A 24304-nucleotide genomic window follows, 5' to 3' on the forward strand; every position below is an offset into this window, starting at 1 on the left:
TCCATCATATTAATGAAAAAACTAGAAAGTGGTTTAGGGCTCTAGATGATCTTGGTAAAAAAGTTTGTGCCCTCTATCCTTTTATTTGTGAAGTTTGCCATGAAGTGGGTCATTTTAATTTTCAATGCTCCTCCAATGATAATTTGAACCCAATGAGTGCTGCAAATTTGTATTGTGATGATGAAATTACTCCTAATCAGCATGATGAACTTACTTTATTTTTGGGGTGTGAAGAATTGTCGAGAAAAATCTCTTTGTTACATATGAGTGATCTTGATATTGATGATGTCCTGCATGGGTGTTTTTCTTATTGCATTGATAATAGCCATACAAATACTTACATACAAAATATTTTAGAAGATGACACCTTGCCAAAATATGATAGGACCGCTGTGTGTTTTCAACTAATTAATGAAAAGGAGGGATCCTCCCAAGTTTCTTCTATTGTTTCTGAAAGTAAATCAGGTTATGCGGACAAGCCACCCTTCAAGCCTCTTCATCCTGAAGAAGGGAACGAGGAGAAGGAAGAGAAGAAGAAGAAGGGAACGAAGAAGAAGAAGAAGAAGAAGAAGAAGAAGGAGAATAAAAAGAAAGAGGTAACGGCGTATCCCCGCGTGAATGAGATAACGCTAGGTAACCGTAAGTATGTTGCTCCTAATGATTATTGTGATAATGAATCTGAATATGATGATCTTCCTATGCCCTTTACATACATTAGCAATCATGATTTGAATGAGCACACTACTTTTGATATTGCAAATCTCTGGGAAACTAATTCTGAAAATGATGATGATAATAATTGCCATAGTGTCAGTGCTATCCATGCTTCCTCCCATAATGATATAGAAAGCTCTAAGCTTGGGGAAGAGGTGTTTGAAAATCCTTTTGCTACTGATCATTATGTGTTTGATACATCTCCTTCTAATAACAATGATGGTATGGTCATAGATAAACCAACTGTGAATGATAACTATTCTATTTCTTATGATGACACTGTGCCTCCGATCTTTGATGATTATTATAAAGAATGCTATGATATAGGTTATAATTATCCTTATGAAACTTGTCATAGTCATGATTGGATTACCAAAAACAATTCTTTTAATATGCAACTTGTTTACCATGTTCAAAGTCTTGATAATAATCTTGCTCCAATTACTATTAATGAGAATAACTCTTCTTATGCCAAAATTAATGATACTTCTATGCATATGAACCATGATAAGAATGTTTTAAGTGATAGGTATATTGTGGATTTCATCAATGATGCTACTGAAAGTTATTATGAGAGAGGGAAATATGGTTATATGCATCTTAATAATATTAAGTTTCCCCTCTTTATGTTGAGAATCTTGAAGTTACTCGTGTTTTATCCTCTTATGCTTGTCACTTTGTTCTTCATGAATTCATTTGTGTATAAGATTCCTCTTCATAGGAAGCATGTTAGACTTAAAGTTGTTTTGTATTTGCCTCTTGATGCTCTCTTTTGCTTCAACTATAATTTCTTGCGAGTGCATCATTAAAACTGCTGAGCCCATCTTAATGGCTATAAAGAAAGAACTTCTTGGGAGATAACCCATGTGTTATTTTGCTATAGTACTTTGTTTTATATTTGTGTCTTGGAAGTTGTTTACTACTGTAGCAACCTCTCCTTATCTTAGTTTTGTGTTTTGTTGTGCCAAGTGAAGCCTCTAATCGAAGGTTGATACTAGATTTGGATTTCTGCGCAGAAACAGATTTCTATCTGTCACGAATCTGGGATTTTCTCTCTGTAGAAAAATCAGAAAAATATGCCAATTTACGTGCGTGTTCCTCAGATATGTACGCAACTTTCGTTAGTTTTGAGTTTTCTGATCTGAGCAACGGAAGTATTTATTAGAAATTCGTCTTTACGGACTGTTCTGTTTTGACAGATTCTGCCTTTTATTTCGCATTGCCTCTTTTGCTATGTGGGATGGATTTCTTTGTTCCATTAAACTCCAGTAGCTTTGAGCAATGTCCAGAAGTGTTAAGAATGATTGTGTCACCTCTGAACATGTGAGTTTTTGATTTTGTACTAACCCCTCTAATGAAGTTTATGAGAAGTTTGGTGTGAAGGAAGTTTTCAAGGGTCAAGAGAGGAGGATGATATACTATGATCAAGAAGAGTGAAAGCTCTAAGCTTGGGGATGCCCCGGTGGTTCATCCCTGCATATATCAAGAAGACTCAAGCGTCTAAGCTTGGGGATGCCCAAGGCATCCCCTTCTTCATCGACAACATTATCAGGTTCCTCCCCTGAAACTATATTTTTATTCCGTCACATCTTATGCACTTTACTTGGAGCGTCTGTATGTTTCTTGTTTTTGTTCTTGTTTGAATAAATGCTTGTGTGGGAGAGAGACACGCTCCGCTGGTTCGTATGAACACATGTGTTCTTAGCTCATAATATTCATGGCAAAGGTTGAAACTGCTTCGTTAATTATTATATGGTTGGAATTGGAAAATGCTACATGTAGTAATTGGTATGATGCCTTGAATAACTTGATACTTGGCAATTGTTGTGCTCTTGTTTAAGCTCTTGCATCATATACCTTGCACCTATTAGTGAAGAAATACATAGAGCTTGTTAAAATTTGGTTTGCATGAGTGGTTTCTCTAGAGTCTAGATATTTTCTAGTAAGATGTTTGAACAACAAGGAAGATGATGTATAGTTTTATAATGCTTGTAATATGTCTTTTATGTGAGTTTTGCTGTACTAGTTCGTGCTTGTGTTTGCTTCAAACAACCTTGCTAGCCTAAACCTTGTATCGAGAGGGAATACTTCTCATGCATCCAAATCCTTGAGCCAAACAACACTATGCCATTTGTGTCCACCATACCTACCTACTACATGGTATTTCCCGCAATTCCAAAGTAAATTGCTTGAGTGCTACCTTTAAAATTCCACCATTCACCTTTGCAATATATAGCTCATGGGACAAATAGCTTAAAAACTATTGTGGTATTGAATATGTAATTATGCACTTTATCTCTTATTAAGTTGCTTGTTGTGCGATAACCATGTTCACTGGGGACGCCATCAACTATTCATTGTTGAATTTCATGTGAGTTGCTATGCATGTCCGTCTTGTCTGAAGTAAGAGAGATCTACCACCTTATGGTTAAGCATGCATATGTTAGAGAAGAACATTGGGCCGCTAACTAAAGCCATGCTCCATGGTGGAAGTTTCAGTTTTGGACATATATCCTCAATCTCAAATGAGAAAATTATTAATTGTTGTTATATGCTTATGCATAAAAGAGGAGTCCATTATCTGTTGTCTATGTTGTCCCGGTATGGATGTCTAAGTTGAAGAATAATCAATAGCGAGAAATCCAATGCGAGCTTTCTCCTTAGACCTTTGTACAGGCGGCATAGAGGTACCCCTTTGTGACACTTGGTAAAAACAATGCATTGTGATGATCCGGTAGTCCAAGCTAATTAGGACAAGGTGCGGGCACTATTAGTACACTATGCATGAGGCTTGCAACTTATAAGATATAATTTACATGATGCATATGCTTTATTACTACCGTTGACAAAATTGTTTCATGTTTTCAAAATCAAAGCTCTAGCACAAATATAGCAATCGATGCTTTTCCTCTATGGAGGACCATTCTTTTACTTTCAATGTTGAGTCAGTTCACCTATCTCTCTCCACCTCAAGAAGCAAACATTTGTGTGAACTGTGCATTGATTCTTACATACTTGCTTATTGCATTTGTTATATTGCTCTGCATTGACAACTATCCATGAGATATACATGTTACAAGTTGAAAGCAACCGCTGAAACTTAATCTTCCATTGTGTTGCTTCAATGTCTCTACTATGAATTTATTGCTTTATGAGTAACTCTTATGCAAGACTTATTGATGCTTGTCTCGAAAGTACTATTCATGAAAAGTCTTTGCTATATGATTCACTTGTTTACTCATTGCATTTACATTGTTTCGAATCGCTGCATTCATCTCATATGCTTTACAATGGTATGATTAAGATTATGTTGGTAGCATGTCACCTCAGAAATTATCTTTTATCGTTTACCTACTCGAGGACGAGTAGGAACTAAGCTTGGGGATGCTGATACGTCTCCAACGTATCTATAATTTCCGATGTTCCATGCTTGTTTTATGACAATACCAACATGTTTTGTTCACACTTTATATCATTTTCATGCATTTTCCGGAACTAACCTATTAACAAGATGCCACAAAGTGCCGGTTCTGTTTTCTGTGCTGTTTTTGGTTCCAGAAAGGCTGTTCGGGCAATATTCTCGGAATTGGACGAAATCAACGCCAAACCTCCTATTTTTCCCGGAAGCGTCCAGAACACCGAAGAAGAGTCGGAGAGGGGCCAGGGGCCACCACACCACATGGCGGCGCGGGCCAGGCCTAGGCCGCGCCGGCCTAGGGTGTGGCGCCCTGTGTGCCCCCGCGCCACCTCTTCGCCTATAAAAGCCCTTTTCGACCTAAAAACGCAGTACCAATTGACGAAACTCCAGAAAGACTCAGGCGCCGCCACCGTCGCGAAACTCCAATTCGGGGGACAGAACTCTCTGTTCCGGCACCCTGCCGGACGGGGAATTGCCCCCGGAGCCATCTCCACCGCCGTCTTCACCGCCATCTTCACCGCCATCGCTGCTTCCATGATGAGGAGGGAGTAATCCACCTCCGAGGCTGAGGGCTCCGCTGTAGCTATGTGGTTCATCTCTCTCCCATGTACCTCAATACAATAATCTCATGAGCTGCTTTAAATGATTGAGATTCATATGAGTTTGTATCACAATTTATCTATGTGCTACTCTAGCAAAGTTATTAAAGTAGTTCTATTCCTCCTGCACGTGTGTAAAGGTGACAGTGTGTGCACCGTGTTAGTACTTGGTTTATGCTATGATCATGATCTCTTGTAGATTGCGAAGTTAACTATTGCTATGATAATATTGATGTGATCTATTCCTCCTACATATGCATGAAGGTGACAGTGTGCATGCTATGTTAGTACTTGGTTTAGTCTGTTGATCTATCTTACACTATAAGGTTACTAAATATGAACAAATTGTGGAGCTTGTTAACTCCGGCATTGAGGGTTCGTGTAATCCTACGCAATGCATTCATCATCCAACAAAAGTGTAGAGTATGCATTTATCTATTCTGTTATGTGATCAATGTTGAGAGTGTCCACTAGTGAAAGTGTAATCCCTAGGCCTTGTTCCTAAATACTGCTGCGTTACTACTGCTTGTTTCTTTGTTTCACCGTGTTACTATCACTGCAATACTACCACCATCAACTACACGCCAGCAAGCTATTTTCTGGCACCGTTGCTACTGCTCATACTTATTTATACCACCTGTATTTCACTATCTCTTCGCCGAACTAGTGCACCTATTTGGTGTGTTGGGGACACAAGAGACTTCTTGCTTTGTGGTTGCAGGGTTGCATGAGAGGGATATCTTTGACCTCTTCCTCCCTGAGTTCGATAAACCTTGGGTGATCCACTTAAGGGAAAACTTGCTGCTGTTCTACAAACCTCTGCTCTTGGAGGCCCAACACTGTCTACAGGAAAAGGAGGGGGAAGTAGACATCAGGGTGCCTGAGGAGAGAAAGGTATACTACTACTAATGATGCGGTGCGGCGTTTGCGTCTCCCTTCCCCACGCGTGCAGCCTTCACATTTCACAAGACGTGCGAGTTTTTCAACAGAGATTATCAAGTGGAGAGACTTTCCCAATGCAATTGTCTCTCCACTTGATAATCACTCTTGAAAACACCGAGAAGATGGCGGTGAAGAAGACGGAGAGGCAAGGAAAAAAACAATATGAATTGAAATCAAATATAATACGGGCGTTCCTTCTCTCTCTGGTCTCTGCTGCACTTACTGCACCTGTGGTGCAGGCGTGTGACCCGAGAAGAAGCTAATGTACTGTATAGCCATCCCTTGCACGCCGTGTAGCTGTATTTTGTCTCGTCAAATCAGCTCGGGACAGTTTCAGCAGAGTTTTTTCTTGCCATCATCATAATAGGCGAACATTACCACGGGCACACGGTAGTGCACATCCAACTTCTACTACTCAATCCTCCATATGCTGCACAAACCACCACTTTAACTTTTTCTTCGCAGTTTTCATGATTTTTAGCAGTTTCCACCATGTGGTGGTCTAATCTGTTGCAATTTTTACCACTTGGTCATCTGATCAGTTATTTTGTCATGTCGATAGCAAAATCAACAAGTGGATGCCAACTTTTTTGAAGGGCTACTCTCTAAAACACAGTTTGCATTATGGCATGTTTGGTATTTTCCCTAGGTAGTACATCCAAAAAAAAATTGACTACATGCTTTTATTTGCCTATTTTAAGCACCTTTTACCATGATTTCAAATTTAGGTCAAACTCACGGGGGCCATAGGATGCACGGCATTTTTTTGGCAATTGTTTCAGTATGGCCAACTAGTTAGGCCTCCTTAGGTTCATAGGAAAAGGAAAATCATAGAATTGGGATGTCATGTCTACTTGAATCCTATGGGAATCGTGCTCTTTTGATTCATATGATTGTCATAGGAATTATGTTGGATTTGGTTCTTATGGGAAAAATTCCTATACAAGTCATTTGATTCATAGGAACTATTCATATAGGAATCTTGTAGTGCAAATCTTATAGGAAAAAACCATTAGCTAATACCTCATGGAAAAGTTCCTTTGCCACAATCAAAGACACATCATGCCGAAGTTTTGTTCTAGGACATGGACACGTTCAAACTAATCATGGTAATAGATGATACAACATCGCACACATAAATAGACGACATGTCTAAAATCATACATTTTTTGAACACAGAAATGTCCCGAAGGACCTGGCGACACTGCTTTTATATTATGATGATGACGGTGGGATTACAGACTGCAAGCTAGGAGGACCCTCCAAGTAAAAGGAAACTACAGACAAGACATCCAAAAGTACAAAAAGAACTCTAGTTCTAGAAAAGGAAACTCCATCCAGTCCTTCTCCACCGAGCTCAGATTAGCCTCAAAGCGCGATCATCTTCTCCATCGAGACCGGCAAGATCAACCACCTACCGTCTCGTTGGCGCATGCGGGCACGTCGCCTCATGTTGAAAGTATTCGAGCAAGTCGCCGCTCATGTCGCAACCATCGTTGCTGCAATCCACCTTAAACAAGGAGGCAAATCTACTTAAATCCTCATCCTCTTCGTAGATGTCGTCGCAGTTCGGGCACACGAGACTGGGCAGGTTTCTTAAGCAGCTTCCGCATGCAATGTGATGTCCCTCCCCCATGCGAATGCACTGCTTAATACAAGGAAATTTACATGACTGTTGGCCCAAAGAAAAATACAGCTGGGTGGAACCTAGTGAAGAAAGTACTAACCCGGTATAGTGGACGTCGTGCGATTTGAGAGCACAAACCGTAGATGAACGTTCTTCTCACCACATTCTTTTCCATAACACATTCACGGGAAAAGTCCATGCTTTCAGATGGAGGACTTTCACCTTGGAAGACGCCCTGGCATCCCGGGCACGCGCCACTGGGCAGGTTCCTAGCGCAGCTGTCGCATGCAACCTTCTTGCACGAACAGACCTTTGCTTAATACAAGGAAATTAACACGACTGTTAGCCCAAATTAAAATACATCTTGATGAACCTAGTGATGAAAGTACTAACCCGCCAAAATGGAGGTTGTGCGGATTGAGAGCACAAACCGCAGGTGAGCAGTCTTCTCAATTTAGCATCGCCGACAAAAGCTCTAAAGCTACCAGGGGGAACCTCCATGCCCAACGATTCTAAATGGGAATATGAATTTAGAGGATGTGAAGGAGATAGGGATAGAGGGTCGTAGTCTTCGACTTGTATAGTATATATAGGCGAGGGAATTGCAGATTCCACCAAGGAACGAGATCCAGTGACTTCACTGGCGACTTGTACGTGAGTCATTCGATCAAGATCCAACGCACATGGTTGATCCAAATTTTAAACTTAAAATTAAACTCAATTTTCAAATGAAGTAAAACTTTACCAGAATACTTAAGAAAGATATATATCTTACTGTAATGTTTTCGATATTTTTCGAGCAACTTAAAATGTGACTACAAATTCTGGATCAACTGTGTCCGTTGGATCTTGATCCGATGGCTCATGTACGTAAAGTTGCATTTTGGAGTAAGTAAAGTCACTGGCCTCAAGTTCCACCACCTCATACTTCGTATGTTGCACAAAAACACCATTTGGAAGGATATTTTGCGGTTTCCACCATGTACTGCTCCAATCTGTTTTGATTTCACCACTTAATCTTCTAATCAACCAATTATACTGGTAAATATTCTCTTACTTTGCATCTCAAACATTTCCCTGACTTTGAGTCCCTGAACGCGCGCTAGTACACTCAATAAAGATAGAGAGAGAGAGACGCTGAGGAGGACTTTGAGTTCTAGTACCTCACCTTCCCGAAATAAGTACGCTGGCAGCCTGACCTGCCCTAAGTACGTCCGGTCAAATCGATGCCTTGCCTTGCACGCCGTCTGCGCGCATCCATGTCTTCCCGATGAAATTGTCAGTCCAATAAAATCGGAAATTTAATTCGGCTATTGGGCGGATATGCTACCTCGACCCAAAAAAACATATTTTTAATTTTCAAAAAATTCTAACAAAAAAATCCGCATGTACTTCTCGATAATCTATGTGTGTTCGTGTAGTTTCGTGAAAAGCCGATATTTATTGTGGTTGATGTAAGAAGACAAAAGCAAGTACTCCGTATTACAAACAGCTTTATTTTTAGCAATAAATTTTATCTTTTTTACATAGCCCAAACGACAATTTAGTTTTTTTTGGAAAGACTTTATGCGCTCTTAGCATGTGAAGATGAAAAGATTAATTTTTTGTTTGGAATTTTTTTACATTTCAAAATATATAGATGTTGCAGTTCAAACTAAAGGGAGCATACGCAACCAGGAGCCAAAACATCCTCCCCCAAAAAATATGATTTGTTTTCTATTTGCGACGCTTCCGTGATGCCTATCACATGTCTGTATAGCCGCATCTAGCACCATCGAGCACGCCCCAATGCTCTGTGTATTGTCTTGTCAATTCAATGGTCAAGGTAATCTGACCAAAAGATACGTCTTGGAGTACGCGTGCGCCTTATTCCTTGAAATGGAGGTAGTGTGGCCCAAATGCGAAAAGTGTTACTCCTCCTATTCTAGTATACCATACTACGTATTACTCAAAACAAGTTAGAAGTTATGTCAAGTATGACTAGTGCAAATAAACCCTCTGGCATTAAGAGTATGTTAGAAGTTCGGATCATGATGAACAAGTTAAATGTAATCTTCAAAACGTACAGCTATGTCAAGTATGACTAGTGCAAATAAACCCTCTGGCATTAAGAGAAACATCAAATAGTACAAAACACCTGAACAAAAACGAAATTACAACAAAATCCTTGAGATGCCCTTCGTCTTCAACCTCCAGACCGTGTCGACAGCACCATGGCCGACACTAATCCAACCCAGGAAGCCAGAATCCTAGGATAAGCAAGCTCGGAAGGTAGGTGGCCACGGAAGCTCTAGCACGTACCAATTCAGCACGCGCGAGGGCCCGCCCAGCATCTCAATCGGCACGGTGTGAAGCCAGTCCTCGTCTCGAGCTCCCTCGAAGCGTGAGAGCTCGCCGGATTCTCTATCGAGAGCAAGAATGAAGTTTCCGAGCCCACCGAACACGTACCACTGGAAGAAACGGGCGTTGCACCCCACAAAGAGGATATCCGACAGGCCTGTGTGCGTGGCGTGGAGAGGCACGATGGCGCCGGAGGAGGTCCAAGCGTGGCCACCAGGGCCAGGCGAGAACACGCAGGTCTTGCAGATGCCGTCATGATAGATCAGGCACGTCACCCTGTAATTTGACAGACTGATGCGCGCCGCAGCGTCCTCGCCATGGAGGGCGGCGCCCAGGAACAAGCTTACGAATGTTGTGTGCGAAACAGCAGGGGGTGGAGGGACCGTCACGTACTGACCTGCCAGGGGATCGCAGACGACGAGACGTGAAGGCTGCTCGAAAGGCTTTCCGTGTTCGGTGTGGTCGAAGTCCGCAAGGAGTAGGAGGCCGCCCCGAGAGTCGGCGAGCTCCAAACTGAGGTCGCCGTTTGGCGCCCGTGGGAGGAAGTCGAGCGCGAGATTATTTGCGGCGACCCCGGCCCAACATGACGAGGAAGAGGGAACGAAGTGGGGCAGCAAGCCAGACGGCCGATAGTGACAATGGGAGAAGCTGATGTGGTAGTGGCCGGCGACTATGGAGGATGGCGCACCGTGGCGAGCGGAGAGGACACGAAAGTCCTCCGCCGCGATGACCTTGCGCCAGCTCCTGCAGGCGAACGCGGCGCGGACGAGATCCAGAGGCGAGGTGAGGCGCAGGAACACCAGCCCGAGAAGTTCATCCGGGATGGCGTCACCCCTGTCCTCCTGCCCGGACTTCCTCTGAGCATTCTTCCAGCGGGGGCGGCTGTGCCCCATCTCCGGCTGGACCTAGCTCGCGTACGGGGGCGAGGTGTGCTGTAGGGAGGAAGCTAGGGAAGTAGCGAGGCGGCCGGCTTGGTAGAGACTAGAGGAGTTAAGGAGGAGACTTATGTATTGAAAAAGTTCCGTGGAATCAAATTCCTATATTGGTTAATTACATGCAAGGATGAGCAGAGTAGTTGGTTGTGTAATTGAGACGAGATTACGAGCTTGATCCCCACACACGAACCACATCGTAAAGCTTCATGAAAGAAAAATAGGAAAACAAAAAAATTGTGTGGCACAACAGTTGCTTTCTCCAAGTTCCTATAGAGGGAGTACTATGAACATATTCAAACTAGACAAATCATGTATCCCCTAACCCCTAAAACTCAGTCTTATGAAATCTAGCATAAAGAGATCGAAGTCGTTTTGGGTTTCAAACATGGAAATTTCAAGAACATCCCAAAAGCTTCATTTTAGAGTGACTAAGAAGGATCCATGCTTACCTTTTAATTTTCATGTTTTAAACTTGTTTAAATCATGGTCAAACCTAGGATTTGACCAAGATTCAAATGGGCCTAAAAATTCAGAAAAAATCAAAAGAATGAAAAACCAAAGCACATATATAGCATTCTTATGTCATATATATAGTAAGCATTCAAGTTGATAAACAAGGTCTAGACATATATATTCAAACCAGAAAAATTATGTATATATCTACCCCTAAAACCCTAAACTCTGTCTTATGAAGTCAATCATGAAGAGAAGTGGTTTTGGGTTTCAAACATGGAAATTTCAAGAACCTCCCGAAAGCTTCATTTTAGAGTGACTAAGAAGGATCCAGGCTTATCTTTTCATTTCATGTTTTAAACTTGTTTAAATCCTGGTCAAACCTAGGATTTGATGAAGATACAAATGGGTGGGCACAATATTCAAAAAAATCAGAAAAATGAAAAACCAAATCACATTGTCTTCTTATGACATATCGTAAGCATTCAAGTTGATAAACAAGGTATAGATATATCCAAACCAGACAAATCATGTATCTACTCCCTGTCGATCTTATGAAGTCTAGCATGAAGGGAAGTCGTTTTCGGTTTCAAACATGGAAATTTCAAGAACATCCCAAAAGCTTCCATTTTAGAGTGACTAAGAAGGATACAGACTTCCTTTTTTATTTTCATGTTTTAAACTTGTTTAAATCTTGGTCAAACCAAGGATTTGACCAAGATTCAAATGGGCCTAAAAATTTAGAAAAAAATCAAAAGAGAATGAAAAACCAAAGCACATAGCATTCTTATGTCATATGTATAGTAAGCATTCAAGTTGATAAACAAGGTCTAGACATATTCAAACCAGAAAAATCATGTATATATCTACCCCTAAAACCCTAAACTCTGTCTTATGAAGTCAATCATAAAGAGAAGTGGTTTTGGGTTTCAAACATGGAAATTTCAAGAACCTCCCAAAAGATTTATTTTGGAGTGACTAATAAGGATCCATGCTTACCTTTTCATTTTCATAATTTAAACTTGTTTAAATCTTTGTCAAACCTAGGATTTGACCAAGATTCAAATATATGGGCATAAAATTCAAAAAAATCAGAAAAATGAAAAACAAAAGCATATAGTCTTCTTATGTCATATAGTAAGCATTCAAGTTGATAAATTAACAAGGTTTGGACATATTCAAACCATACAAATCATGTATCTACCCCCTAACCCTAAACTCAGTCGATCTTATGAAGTCTAGCATGAAGAGAGGTCGTTTTGGGTTTCAAACATGGAAATTTCAAGAACATCCCAAAAGTTCATTTTAGAGTGACTAAGAAGGATCCAGGCTTACTTATTCGTTTTCACGTGTTAAACTTGTCTAAATCTTGGTCAAACCTAGGATTTGACCAAGATTCAAATGCGCAGAAAATTAAAAAAATCAGAAAAATGAAAACCAAAGTACATAGTCTTCTTATGTCATATAGTAAGCATATTCAAGTTGATAAACAAGGTTTGAACCTTGATCTGTAGTACTGGGCAAAACCCTAGTTTAACCTATTTAGGGCTCCTTTGATTTAAAGGATAGGAAAAGCATAGGAATAGGAAAGGTATAGGATTGGAATGGCATGTCTACTTAAAACCTATAGGAAGATGAAGTTTGTTTGATTGTAGCAAAGGAATTTTTCCATGAGGTATGAGCTAATGCTTTTTTCCTATAGGAATTACACTAGGGCTCCTTTGATTTAAAGGATAGGAAAAGCATAGGAATAGGAAAGGTATAGGATTGGAATGGCATGTCTACTTAAAACCTATAGGAAGAAGAAGTTTGTTTGATTGTAGCAAAGGAATTTTTCCATGAGGTAAGAGCTAATGCTTTTTTCCTATAGGAATTACACTAGAAGATTCCTATAGGAATTTTTCCTATAGGATATATTCCTATGAATCAAACAACATGTAAAGGAATTTTTCCCATAGGAACCAAATCCTACACAATTCCTATGCAAATCCTTTGAATCAAAGGAGCCCTAGAAGATTCCTATAGGAATTTTTCCTATAGGATATATTCCTATGAATCAAACAACATGTAAAGGAATTTTTCCCATAGGAACCAAATCCTACACAATTCCTATGCAAATCCTTTGAATCAAAGGAGCCCTTAATTATAGATTCTTAGGTTGATTTTTCTACCTTTTTATTATTACTATGCAGCACATGTGTGTTTGCCCGTCGAGTGAAACTCGGAGGAAGAGGGATCACTCGGGAGGAGAGAAGAAGGGAGAGCATTATGGTGTCTCCCCTTTTTCGGGTGATGATGTTGACTTTTGTGCAGGGTTTGTCAGTGAGCAGGAGGTGCGAGCGAGCGAGCGAGCGAGGCCAAGAATGAGAGAGATTTGTTTTTTTTTGTGAGAGGGACAACCGAAGGATCCAGAAGGACCCACAGACTTCCAATACGCATCCTGATGCGTCTTCTCTTGACAAAGAAGATGGCTGGGAGTTTGCGTACCTATTGCACGTGACTTGTGCTCACTGAAGTGTGGGACCTCACGCGTGGGCACCACACGTAAGTGACAGACCTGTTGGTGTAAAAACTCGGTTGATTATTATAGTGCATTAGAACAAAGTTTCCTATGGATTCAAGGGTAGGAAATCCAAGTTAACTCATTTACATGACATTATTTTTCTTATGTCATATAGTAAGCATTAAAGTTGATAAACAATGTCTAGACATATTCAAACCAGACAAATCATGTATCTAAACCCCTAACCCCTAAACTCTGTCTTATGAAGTCAAGCAGATAAGAGATGTGGTTTTGGGTTTCAAACATGGAAATTTCAAAAACCTCCCAAAAGCTTCATTTTATAGTGCCTAAGAAGGATACATGCTTCCCTTTTCATTTTCATGTTTTAAACTTGTTTTAATTATCTTGGTCAAACCTAGGATTTGACGAAGATACAAATGGGTGGGCACAAAATTCAAAAAAATCAGAAAAATGGAAAACCAAATCACATAGTCTTCTTATGTCATATCGTAAGCATTCAAGTTGATAAACAAGGTCTAAATATATCCAAACCAGACAAATCATGTATCTACCCCGTGTCGATCTTATGAAGTCTAGCATGAAGGGAAGTCGTTTTGGGTTTCAAACATGGAAATTTCAAGAACATCCCAAAAGCTTCATTTTAGAGTAAATAAGAAGGATACAGACTTCCCTTTTCATTTTCATGTTTTAAACTTGTTTAAATCTTGGTCAAACCAAGGATTTGACCAAGATTCAAATGGCCCTAAAAAATTCAGAAAAAAATCAAAAGAATGAAAAACCAAAGCACATAGCATTCTTATGTCATATGTATAGTAAGCATTCATGTTGATAAACAAGGTCTAGACATATATATTCAAACCAGAAAAATCATGTATATATCTACCCCTAAAACCCAAATTAAACTCAGTCAATCATGAAGAGAAGTGGTTTTGGGTTTCAAACATGGAAATTTCAAGAACCTCCCAAAAGCTTCATTTTAGAGTGACTAAGAAGGATCCAGGCTTACTTATTCGTTTTCACGTGTTAAACTTGACCAAGATATGATTCAAATGCGCAGAAAATTAAAAAAAATCAGAAAAATGAAAAACCAAAGTACATCATATTCAAACCATACAAATCATGTATCTATACCCCCTAACCCTAAACTTTGTCTTATGAAGTCAAGCATGAAGAGAAGTGGTTTTGGGTTTCAAACATGGAAATTTCAAAAACCTCCCAAAAACTTCATTTTAAAGTGACTGAGAAGGTTACATGCTTCCCTTTTCATTTTCATGTTTTAAACTTGTTTAAATTATCTTGGTCAAACCTAGGATTTCATGAAGATACAAATGGGTGGGCACAATATTCAAAAATATCAGAAAAATGAAAAACCAAATCACATTGTCTTCTTATGTCATATCGTAAGCATTCAAGTTGATAAACAAGGTCTAGATATATCCAAACCAGACAAATCATGTATCTACCCCCTGTCGATCTTATGAAGTCTAGCATGAAGGGAAGTCATTTTCGGTTTCAAACATGGAAATTTCAAGAACATCCCAAAAGCTTCCATTTTAGAGTGACTAAGAAGGATACAGACTTCCCTTTTCATTTTCATGTTTTAAACTTGTTTAAATCCTTGTCAAACCAAAGATTTGACCAAGATTCAAATGGGGGCCTAAAAATTTAGAAAAAAAATCAAAAGAGAATGAAAAACCAAAGCACATAGCATTCTTATGTCATATGTATAGTAAGCATTCAAGTTGATAAACCAGGTCTAGACATATATATTCAAACCAGAAAAATCATGTATATATCTACCCCTAAAACCCTAAACTCCGTCTTATGAAGTCAATCATGAAGAGAAGTGGTTTTGGGTTTCAAACATGGAAATTTCAAGAACCTCCTGAAAGCTTCATTTTAGAGTGACTAAGAAGGATCCAGGCTTATCTTTTCATTTCATGTTTTAAACTTGTTTAAATCTTGGTCGAACCTAGGATTTGATGAAGATACAAATGGGTGGGCACAATATTCAAAAAAATCAGAATAATGAAAAACCAAATCACATTGTCTTCTTATGTCATATCGTAAGCATTCAAGTTGATAAACAAGGTCTAGATATATCCAAACCAGACAAATCATGTATCTACCCCCTGTCGATCTTATGAAGTCTAGCATGAAGGGAAGTCGTTTTCGGTTTCAAACATGGAAATTTCAAGAACATCCCAAAAGCTTCCATTTTAGAGTGACTAAGAAGGATACAGACTTCCTTTTTTATTTTCATGTTTTAAACTTGTTTAAATCTTGGTCAAACCAAGGATTTGACCAAGATTCAAATGGGCCTAAAAATTTAGAAAAAAATCAAAAGAGAATGAAAAAACAAAGCACATAGCATTCTTATGTCATATGTATAGTAAGCATTCAAGTTGATAAACAAGGTCTAGACATATTCAAACCAGAAAAATCATGTATATATCTACCCCTTAAACCCTAAACTCTGTCTTATGAAGTCAATCATGAAGAGAAGTGGTTTTGGGTTTCAAACATGGAAATTTCAAAAACCTCCCAAAAACTTCATTTTAAAGTGACTGAGAAGGTTACATGCTTCCCTTTTCATTTTCATGTTTTAAACTTGTTTAAATTATCTTGGTCAGACCTAGGATTTCATGAAGATACAAATGGGTGGGCACAATATTCAAAAAAATCAGAAAAATGAAAAACCAAATCACATTGTCTTCATATGTCATATCGTAAGCATTCAAGTTGATAAACAAGGTCTAGATATATCCAAACCAGACAAATCATGTATCTACCCCCTGTCGATCTTATGAAGTCTAGCATGAAGGGAAGTCATTTTCGGTTTCAAACATGGAAATTTCAAGAACATCCCAAAAGCTTCCATTTTAGAGTGACTAAGAAGGATACAGACTTCCCTTTTCATTTTCATGTTTTAAACTTGTTTAAATCCTTGTCAAACCAAAGATTCGACCAAGATTCAAATGGGGGCCTAAAAATTTAGAAAAAAAATCAAAAGAGAATGAAAAACCAAAGCACATAGCATTCTTATGTCATATGTATAGTAAGCATTCAAGTTGATAAACCAGGTCTAGACATATATATTCAAACCAGAAAAATCATGTATATATCTGTCAACACCCGGATTTTTAAGTCCGAATGCCTATTATGTCATACATCGCAATCCCAGGAATATTGTTGTTGCGAGGCATAATAGTTAAGTTCACAGTCATCATTCATTACAAACCATAAGTCTTACAAATTGGAATCACATGATCCATATTACACGAATAGTTGATCTATTGATCAACGAACAAACACAAGTTCATAGTTCAACATAGCGGAAGCGTAAGATACAAGGACTCTCTAGTCCACAGGCCAACGCTTGACGTCGGAAGGCGCTTAGTTGTCGTAGGCGTCCTGCTGGTCATCTCCTTGGTCATCTTCATACTCTGGCCATTTGAATAGCCAGGGACAAAGCCGTGAGTACGATGAGTACTCGCAAACTAATACTAATGTAAGTGCTAGACATTCTAGTAGGGTTTGCTAAGCTCTAGTTTTATTTGCATAAAGCTAGTTTTAGTTCACACAGTTTTAGAAAAAGCTTATTCAAGTGCTAACTAACTCAAGTGGGAACATTAGTGTCATTCCCACCATTCAAGTGGTGATTTCAATTCAATTCACCACAAGTCATTTCACCATCATCCCTTTTCAACATCATTTTCAAAGATATGACATCGGAAACTGTATGGCCTTTCCAACCGTCCGTAACCATGGACGCGGCTATTCGAATAGGTTTACACTCTGCAGAGGTTGCACACTTGTGCCACAACATTTGATTTCATCCGTCGGGATTACCCCGAATCATCGTAACACAGTACGCGGATCATCAACCATAACCTTTCACTTACGAATCCTAGTATGAGCACCTCTCCCCATGAGCTTGGCCTCCCAGTGAAGACAGACGGTCGGCACTGGAATCGCACAGGCTTGGGCCGGACATTCACCTCATTTCGCATCATATCGTATCGTTTCTTTTGTTGTAGAGGCAGCTTTCGGCATAACCCCGATGACGCTTGTTTAGAGGGAACCCATACTAAGACGCATAAACTTCCAGTTAAGCCCTACCCATAATCAGGTATTGTGGGGGTACTTAATAATTGGAAAGGTATCGCATTCAAACCAACATCATTGTTTAATCAAAAATCACCATCTTCTCTTGTTCATATTCACCTTCAAAAATCATTCAATGGAATGCATCTTCATTCCAAGGTTTCAAAAATCCTTCAAAAATCACATTGTTCCCATCTAGAGTAGTCAAGTTTTAAATCATTAGCACTAGCTCTAATTCATGAGGGGTGCTATCTTGCTTTGCTTGGGGAAGACTAACTCACTACTCTAGTATCCAACTTGTACTTGACCAAAGTTCTATAAAAGTAACTTATCTAGAAAACAAGTAAAGATTGTACAGTAAAATGGGGATAGGCTTATGTAAGATAAGATAAGAAACATGGTGCCTTGCCCCAAGGGGCTTTGCACTTTGCAAGAATATTAGCTTGCATTGGTAATAGCTTGCCTTGGTAGTTCTCAAACTGTTCCTCCTCCTCCTCTTGGTAGCAACCTTCTTCTTCGACGTACTCTCCGGTGCTACCGTCTAAATTTGAATACGAGTATAATTACTCACTAATTCAATGGCTATTCCATACATCACATAGAACACACAAACTACTCTATGCACACAAGTAAATAAACTAGGGTGCATGGGTTGTGGGGTTTAAATAGAATTCTCTTCTTTGTATTCCATATGTAAATGATAGTTTCCATAGGGTTCTTGAGAAATAATTTCCTCTCATTGAAATCTTCTTAAGATTTTATTTCTCCAACAATCATGCATGAACTCATATTGACCTAAGTCAAATGTTCATCATCATCATCATTTGGGAAAATGATTTAAATGAGGTGGGTCACCTCATACCATTTAAATAACACTACCTTTGATTTAAATCTCAATTAGTTCATATAAGAGAGTTTGGGACCAGGGGTCCAAACATCCCATGAATCCATGTGAGACAAGTTTAAATGAAGTGTAAGACTTCACACCATTTAACTTTAATAGTTTTGGACAATATCAACTAGTTAAACTAGTCAAAATATCCATTCATTAAACCATGGCATGATCATGCAAAGTGACCACACCATTTTATTGCATAAACAATTAGTGTAAGTCAAATGTGAGCTATTAGAGTTGGAATTAACTTAATATCTATTTTGGTTGATTTTTAAGAATTATTTGAATAGGGAAAAGTCCCTGTCTTGTTATTTTTATCATATTTATTCTACAAAGAATCTGACCATGGGGCCAGTGGCATGTTGTAGATAATTTCAGTAGCTTTCCAACCATATAAAGTTCACTAAATTTGGTTTAACCCATTTGAAACTATTCAAATTCAAAGTGGAGGCAGTATTGAAATGGATTTGTAATAATTAAACTGGATTTAAATTTAACAGGCCGGCGGGAAAAGCTAACGGGCCAGAAGATTTAAAAACGGCCCGAGCCAGCCCACCACGGTCCACGGACGTGCGGGCTGCCTGACAGGGTGGGGTCCGCCTGTCAGCGGCTCATAACGCCCGAAGCGGTATGTTTCAATGTGGGGCGTAGGATTAGAATCCGATCGAACGGCTCCAGTTCATCGTCCCGCCGGCGAGAGGGGAGTTCACCGGCGGCTCTGGTAGGGGGTGGGAGAGCTTACGGCGGCTCCAGCAAGGTATGGCAGTGTGCGCGAGGTAGATGTGGACGACGGCGAAGCAGCTGGTAGCAGTGGCGGAGCTCGAGGTGGCCTGGATCAATGGCGATTTCTCCAGGGCTTCCGCGGCTCCGATCTTGCAATTGGCCTTGCTCCGGCAACGATCGAGGTGGCTAACGGTGCAAGGCGAAATGGTGAAGGGTGGGGAGTGAGGTGGTATGCTCAGTTGCTTCCAGGGAACTCTCTATTTATAGGATTGAGCAAGGGTTGCGGGGCAGGGTGGTGGTCGACCATGGCGCGGCTTCTCCGGCGGCTGGTCGAGCTAGGCGTGGTCATGGCGATGCTCTACGTGTCCAGGCGAGGCGAACGGTGGCGACGGCTTGGTCGGGGAGGGCCTGGTTGGGTCGCATTGCTTCCACGACGGCCGCGGCGTTCACGGGATGTGGTCGTCGTCTCCGGCGCCGGCGGTCACGGGTCTGGGCTGGGCGCGTGTCTGGCGGCGTCGCGGTGTCACTGCGGTGCTCAACGCGTTCACAGGGGGTCCAGGGCGTGCGCGAGGTGGCGGCGCGGCGCGTGTCCAGGGCGCGCTCTCGTGCGACGTCCACGGCATGCAGGGCGAGTTTGGGCGCGCTGTCTCCGGCGTGTGTCGTCGTCGAGCTCGACAACGGCGATTCTAGGGTGGCGTAGGGGTCTCGTTGGCGCATGGTGGCGAGGGGGCCAGGGTAGAGAAGCAATGGAGAGAGGGGGAGGTTGTCGGGTTGGGCGACATGGCCGGCATGGCCATGTCTAGCCTTGCTCCTCCTCTCCCTAGGGTTTCTATGTTGCCATTAAGGGTGAAAGGGGTCAGGGGAACCATTTGGGGTAGTGTAGTGTAGGTTGGGTGTGTATAGAACACTATTTCAAATAGTGTTAAATAGTGCCATATTTTGCAATTTGCAAAATTCTCCAAATTTGAATTAATTCAAAAGGTGAAAGTTTTTGAAATGTGAGTGTTGGTATTAGTTGTAAAAGACCAGAGGTGATTTGAGGTGGTGGTGGAAAAAGTAGAATTCAAGAATTGCAAAAATTGACAAGTGTGAGATTGTTCCACTTGTTAGAATGTTGCAACTTTGGATGAGCATAGCTATTGATCAAAAATGAATTTGGCAGGGTGATCTTCATCAAAGTTGTTCACCTTGATGTTGACTTTGAAATGGTGCAAAGAGTTAGCAAGAATTGGTTTGGGAAAATTGAATTGCATGGGCTCAAAGTGGTGATCAGACTATAAATTTCAGTTTTGACCAATATCACATGTGAGTGGGATTTGTGTTTGAAATTCATTTGAATTGTGAAACTTTGATTCCAAAAGTTGTAATAAGTGTTTAATAACATTATTCAACTAATGGTGAAGACCAAATTGGTCTAGGGTCAAAATTTATAAAAATGCCATAGGGCATATGTGAGGGTTTTTAGGGTTTTGCATTTTATGAAATTTCTTCCTCTTTGATTTATTTGGTTGGTGATCTTCATATGATCACACTAGGGTTTTAGAGCATATCAAATACAAGTAAAAGCAATCATCATGGCATATCACTCAAATGCACAAGTCCTATGCATGGTACTATATGCAAATAGAAAAGTTTTTGTTGGTTTGAAAATTTGCTTTCTGGAATTCTCTAACTTTCTTTTTATTGAAATTTGGGGTGTTACAAACCCTTCCCCCTTACAAAAGATCTCGTCCCGAGATCAAAAAGAAAGTTAGGTACTAAAGAGATCTGGGTATTCCTTCTTCATGAAATCTTCGCGTTCCCATGTGGCTTCATCCTCGGTATGATTGCTCCATTGGATCTTCAGAAACTTGATGCTTCGGGTGCGGGTGGTTCGGTAAGTTTCTTCCAAGATGCGAATCGGCACTTCGCGGTAAGTCAGATCCTTGTTGATATCCACCGATCGGTGATCGATGTTCTTGAACACTTCGGTCTTCTCAGGGACTTCAAGGCACTTCCGGAGAAGTGAGATGTGGAACACGTCGTGCACAGCCGACATTTCTTCAGGCAACTCCAGTTGATAAGATACTTCACCTCGGTGGCTAAGGACTTGGAAAGGTCCGACATAGCGGGGTGCAAGCTTTCCTTTCAGTTGGAACCTTTGCATTCCTTTCAAGGGGGATACCTTGAGATAGACGAAATCTCCGATCTCAAAGGTCATCTCCCGACGTCTCTTGTCGGCGTAGCTCTTCTGTCTGGATTGCACCGTCTTGAGGTACTCCCGGATCTTATGGACTTTCTCTTCGGCTTCACGAAGAACATCTGGGCCAAAAACTTGGCTTTCTCCGACTTCTGACCAGTTCAGGGGGGTACGGCACTTCCTTCCGTACAAGGCTTCAAATGGGGCCATCTCTAGGCTGGCTGGGTAACTATTGTTGTAAGAGAATTCTGCGTAAGGTAGGCAGTCTTCCCACTTGGATCCGTATTCCAGAACGCATGCTCTAAGCATGTCTTCCAGTATCTGGTTTACTCTCTCAGTCTGTCCGTCGGTCTGAGGGTGATAGGCGGTGCTGAAATTTAGGCGAGTGCCTAGTCCTTCATGCACTTTCTGCCAGAACCTTGAGGTGAACTGGGATCCTCTATCTGACACTATCGATTTGGGGGTTCCGTGCAAAGCGACTATTCTGGAGATGTAAAGTTCAGCTAACTTGGGGCCTTGATAGGTGGTTTTGACGGCGATGAAATGGGCGACCTTGGTCAATCTATCGACCACTACCCATATTGAATCATTGCCTTTGCTGGATTTGGGCAGTCCGGTGATAAAGTCCATTCCTACGGAGTCCCATTTCCATTCCGGAATCTGGAGGGGTTGTAACAGTCCGGCGGGTCGTTGATGTTCTGCCTTAACTCTCTGACAGATGTCACACTTAGCGATATATCTACCGATCTCTCTCTTCATTCCGTGCCACCAAAATTGTTCCTTTAGGTCCTGGTACATCTTGGTACCTCCGGGGTGGATTGAATAAAGGGTGTCATGGGCTTCTTGCAGGATGACTTGTTTTAGGTTAGAGTCCGATGGTACGCAGAGACGTTCTTTGTACCAAAGCACTCCGGCTTCGTCTATGGTGAATCCGGGGGCTTTTCCTGCGGCTATCTGTTTCTTGATTCCGTCAATGCTAGCGTTGTCCTTCTGGGCTTCCTTGATCTGACCAATCAAGGTGGGATGCAGTTCTATGCTGGCTAGGAATCCTTCACTAACAAGTTCCAGTCTGAACTGTTCAAACTCTTGGTGCAAGCTGGGCTGTTTGTCTGCTAACATGGAGTTCAACTGGCATGGCAGTCGACTCAAAGCATCCGCTACCACATTGGCCTTGCCGGGGTGGTAGTGAATCTCCATGTCGTAATCCTTGATCAGTTCGATCCATCGGCGTTGTCTCATGTTTAACTCTTTCTGGGTGAATATGTATTTGAGGCTTTTGTGGTCGGAGTAGATCTCGCATCGATTACCCATGAGGTAATGACGCCAAACTTTCAGGGCTAAGACCACGGCTGCAAGCTCGAGGTCGTGGGTTGGGTAATTCTGTTCATGTTGCTTGAGTTGTCTTGAAAGGTAGGATACAACCTTGCCTTCTTGCATAAGCACGCATCCAAGTCCAGTCTTGGAGGCGTTGCAATATACGTCAAAGGGCTTTGCGATATCTGGCATGATCAGGATTGGGGCTGTTGTCAGTCTACTCTTAAGTTGTTGAAAGCTCTCTTCGCACTTGTCGGTCCACTCAAACTTTCTGTCCTTTTTCAGCAGTTGGGTCATTGGTCGAGCGATGCTCGAAAAACCTTCTACAAATCTGCGGTAGTATCCGGCTAATCCAAGAAAAGCACGGACCTCGGTTTGGGTGGTTGGGGCTTTCCATTCCATAACAGTCTTGATTTTGGCGGGATCTACGGCAATTCCTCCTGCAGACAAGATGTGTCCGAGGAATCCAACTTCTTCCAGCCAAAACTCACACTTGCTAAACTTGGCATACAACTTGTGCTGTCTAAGGGTTTCTAGGACAATCTCCAAATGCTGTTCATGTTCCTCTTCGGACTTGGAGTAGACGAGGATGTCGTCGATGAAAACAACGACAAACTTGTCCAAAAAGTTCATGAAGATCTTATTCATGAGATTCATGAAATAAGCGGGGGCATTGGTCAGTCCAAATGACATGACGTTGTACTCATACAACCCATATCTGGTGGTAAAAGCGGTTTTTGGAATGTCGGTGGCTCGGATCTTCAGTTGGTGGTATCCAGTTCTAAGATCAATCTTGGAGAAAACTCGGGATCCGGTGAGTTGGTCGAACAAGTCTTCTATCTTGGGTAAGGGGTATTTGTTTTTGATGGTGACATCGTTAAGTTTACGATAGTCCGTGCATAAACGATTTGCACCATCTTTCTTGTCGACAAACAAGACGGGGGATCTCCAGGGGGATGCACTTGGTCTAATCAATCCTTTGGCTAACATGTCATTGATACGTCTCCGACGTATCGATAATTTCTTATGTTCCATGCCACATTATTGATGTTATCTACATGTTTTATGCACACTTTATGTCATATTCGTGCATTTTCTGGAACTAACCTATTAACAAGATGCCGAAGTGCCGATTCTGTTTTCTGCTGTTTTTGGTTTCAGAAATCCTAGTAAGGAAATATTCTCGGAATTGGACGAAATCAAAGCCCAGGGGCCTATTTTCTCACGAAGCTTCCAGAAGTCCGAAGGAGAGACGAAGAGGGGCCACGGAGGGGCCACACCCTAGGGCGGCGCGGCCCCCCCCTTGGCCGCGCGGCCCTGTGGTGTGGGGCCCCCGTGCCGCCTCTTGACCTGCCCTTTCGCCTATAAAAAGTCTCCGTGATGAAAACCCCAGTGCGAGAACCACGATACGGAAAACCTTCCGCAGACGCCGCCGCCGCCGATCCCATCTCGGGGGATCCAGGAGATCGCCTCCGGCACCCTGCCGGAGAGGGGAATCATCTCCCGGAGGACTCTACGCCGCCATGGTCGCCTC

The sequence above is a fragment of the Lolium perenne genome, chromosome 2 (genome assembly GCF_019359855.2).
Source record: "Lolium perenne isolate Kyuss_39 chromosome 2, Kyuss_2.0, whole genome shotgun sequence".
Lineage (NCBI taxonomy): Eukaryota > Viridiplantae > Streptophyta > Magnoliopsida > Poales > Poaceae > Lolium > Lolium perenne.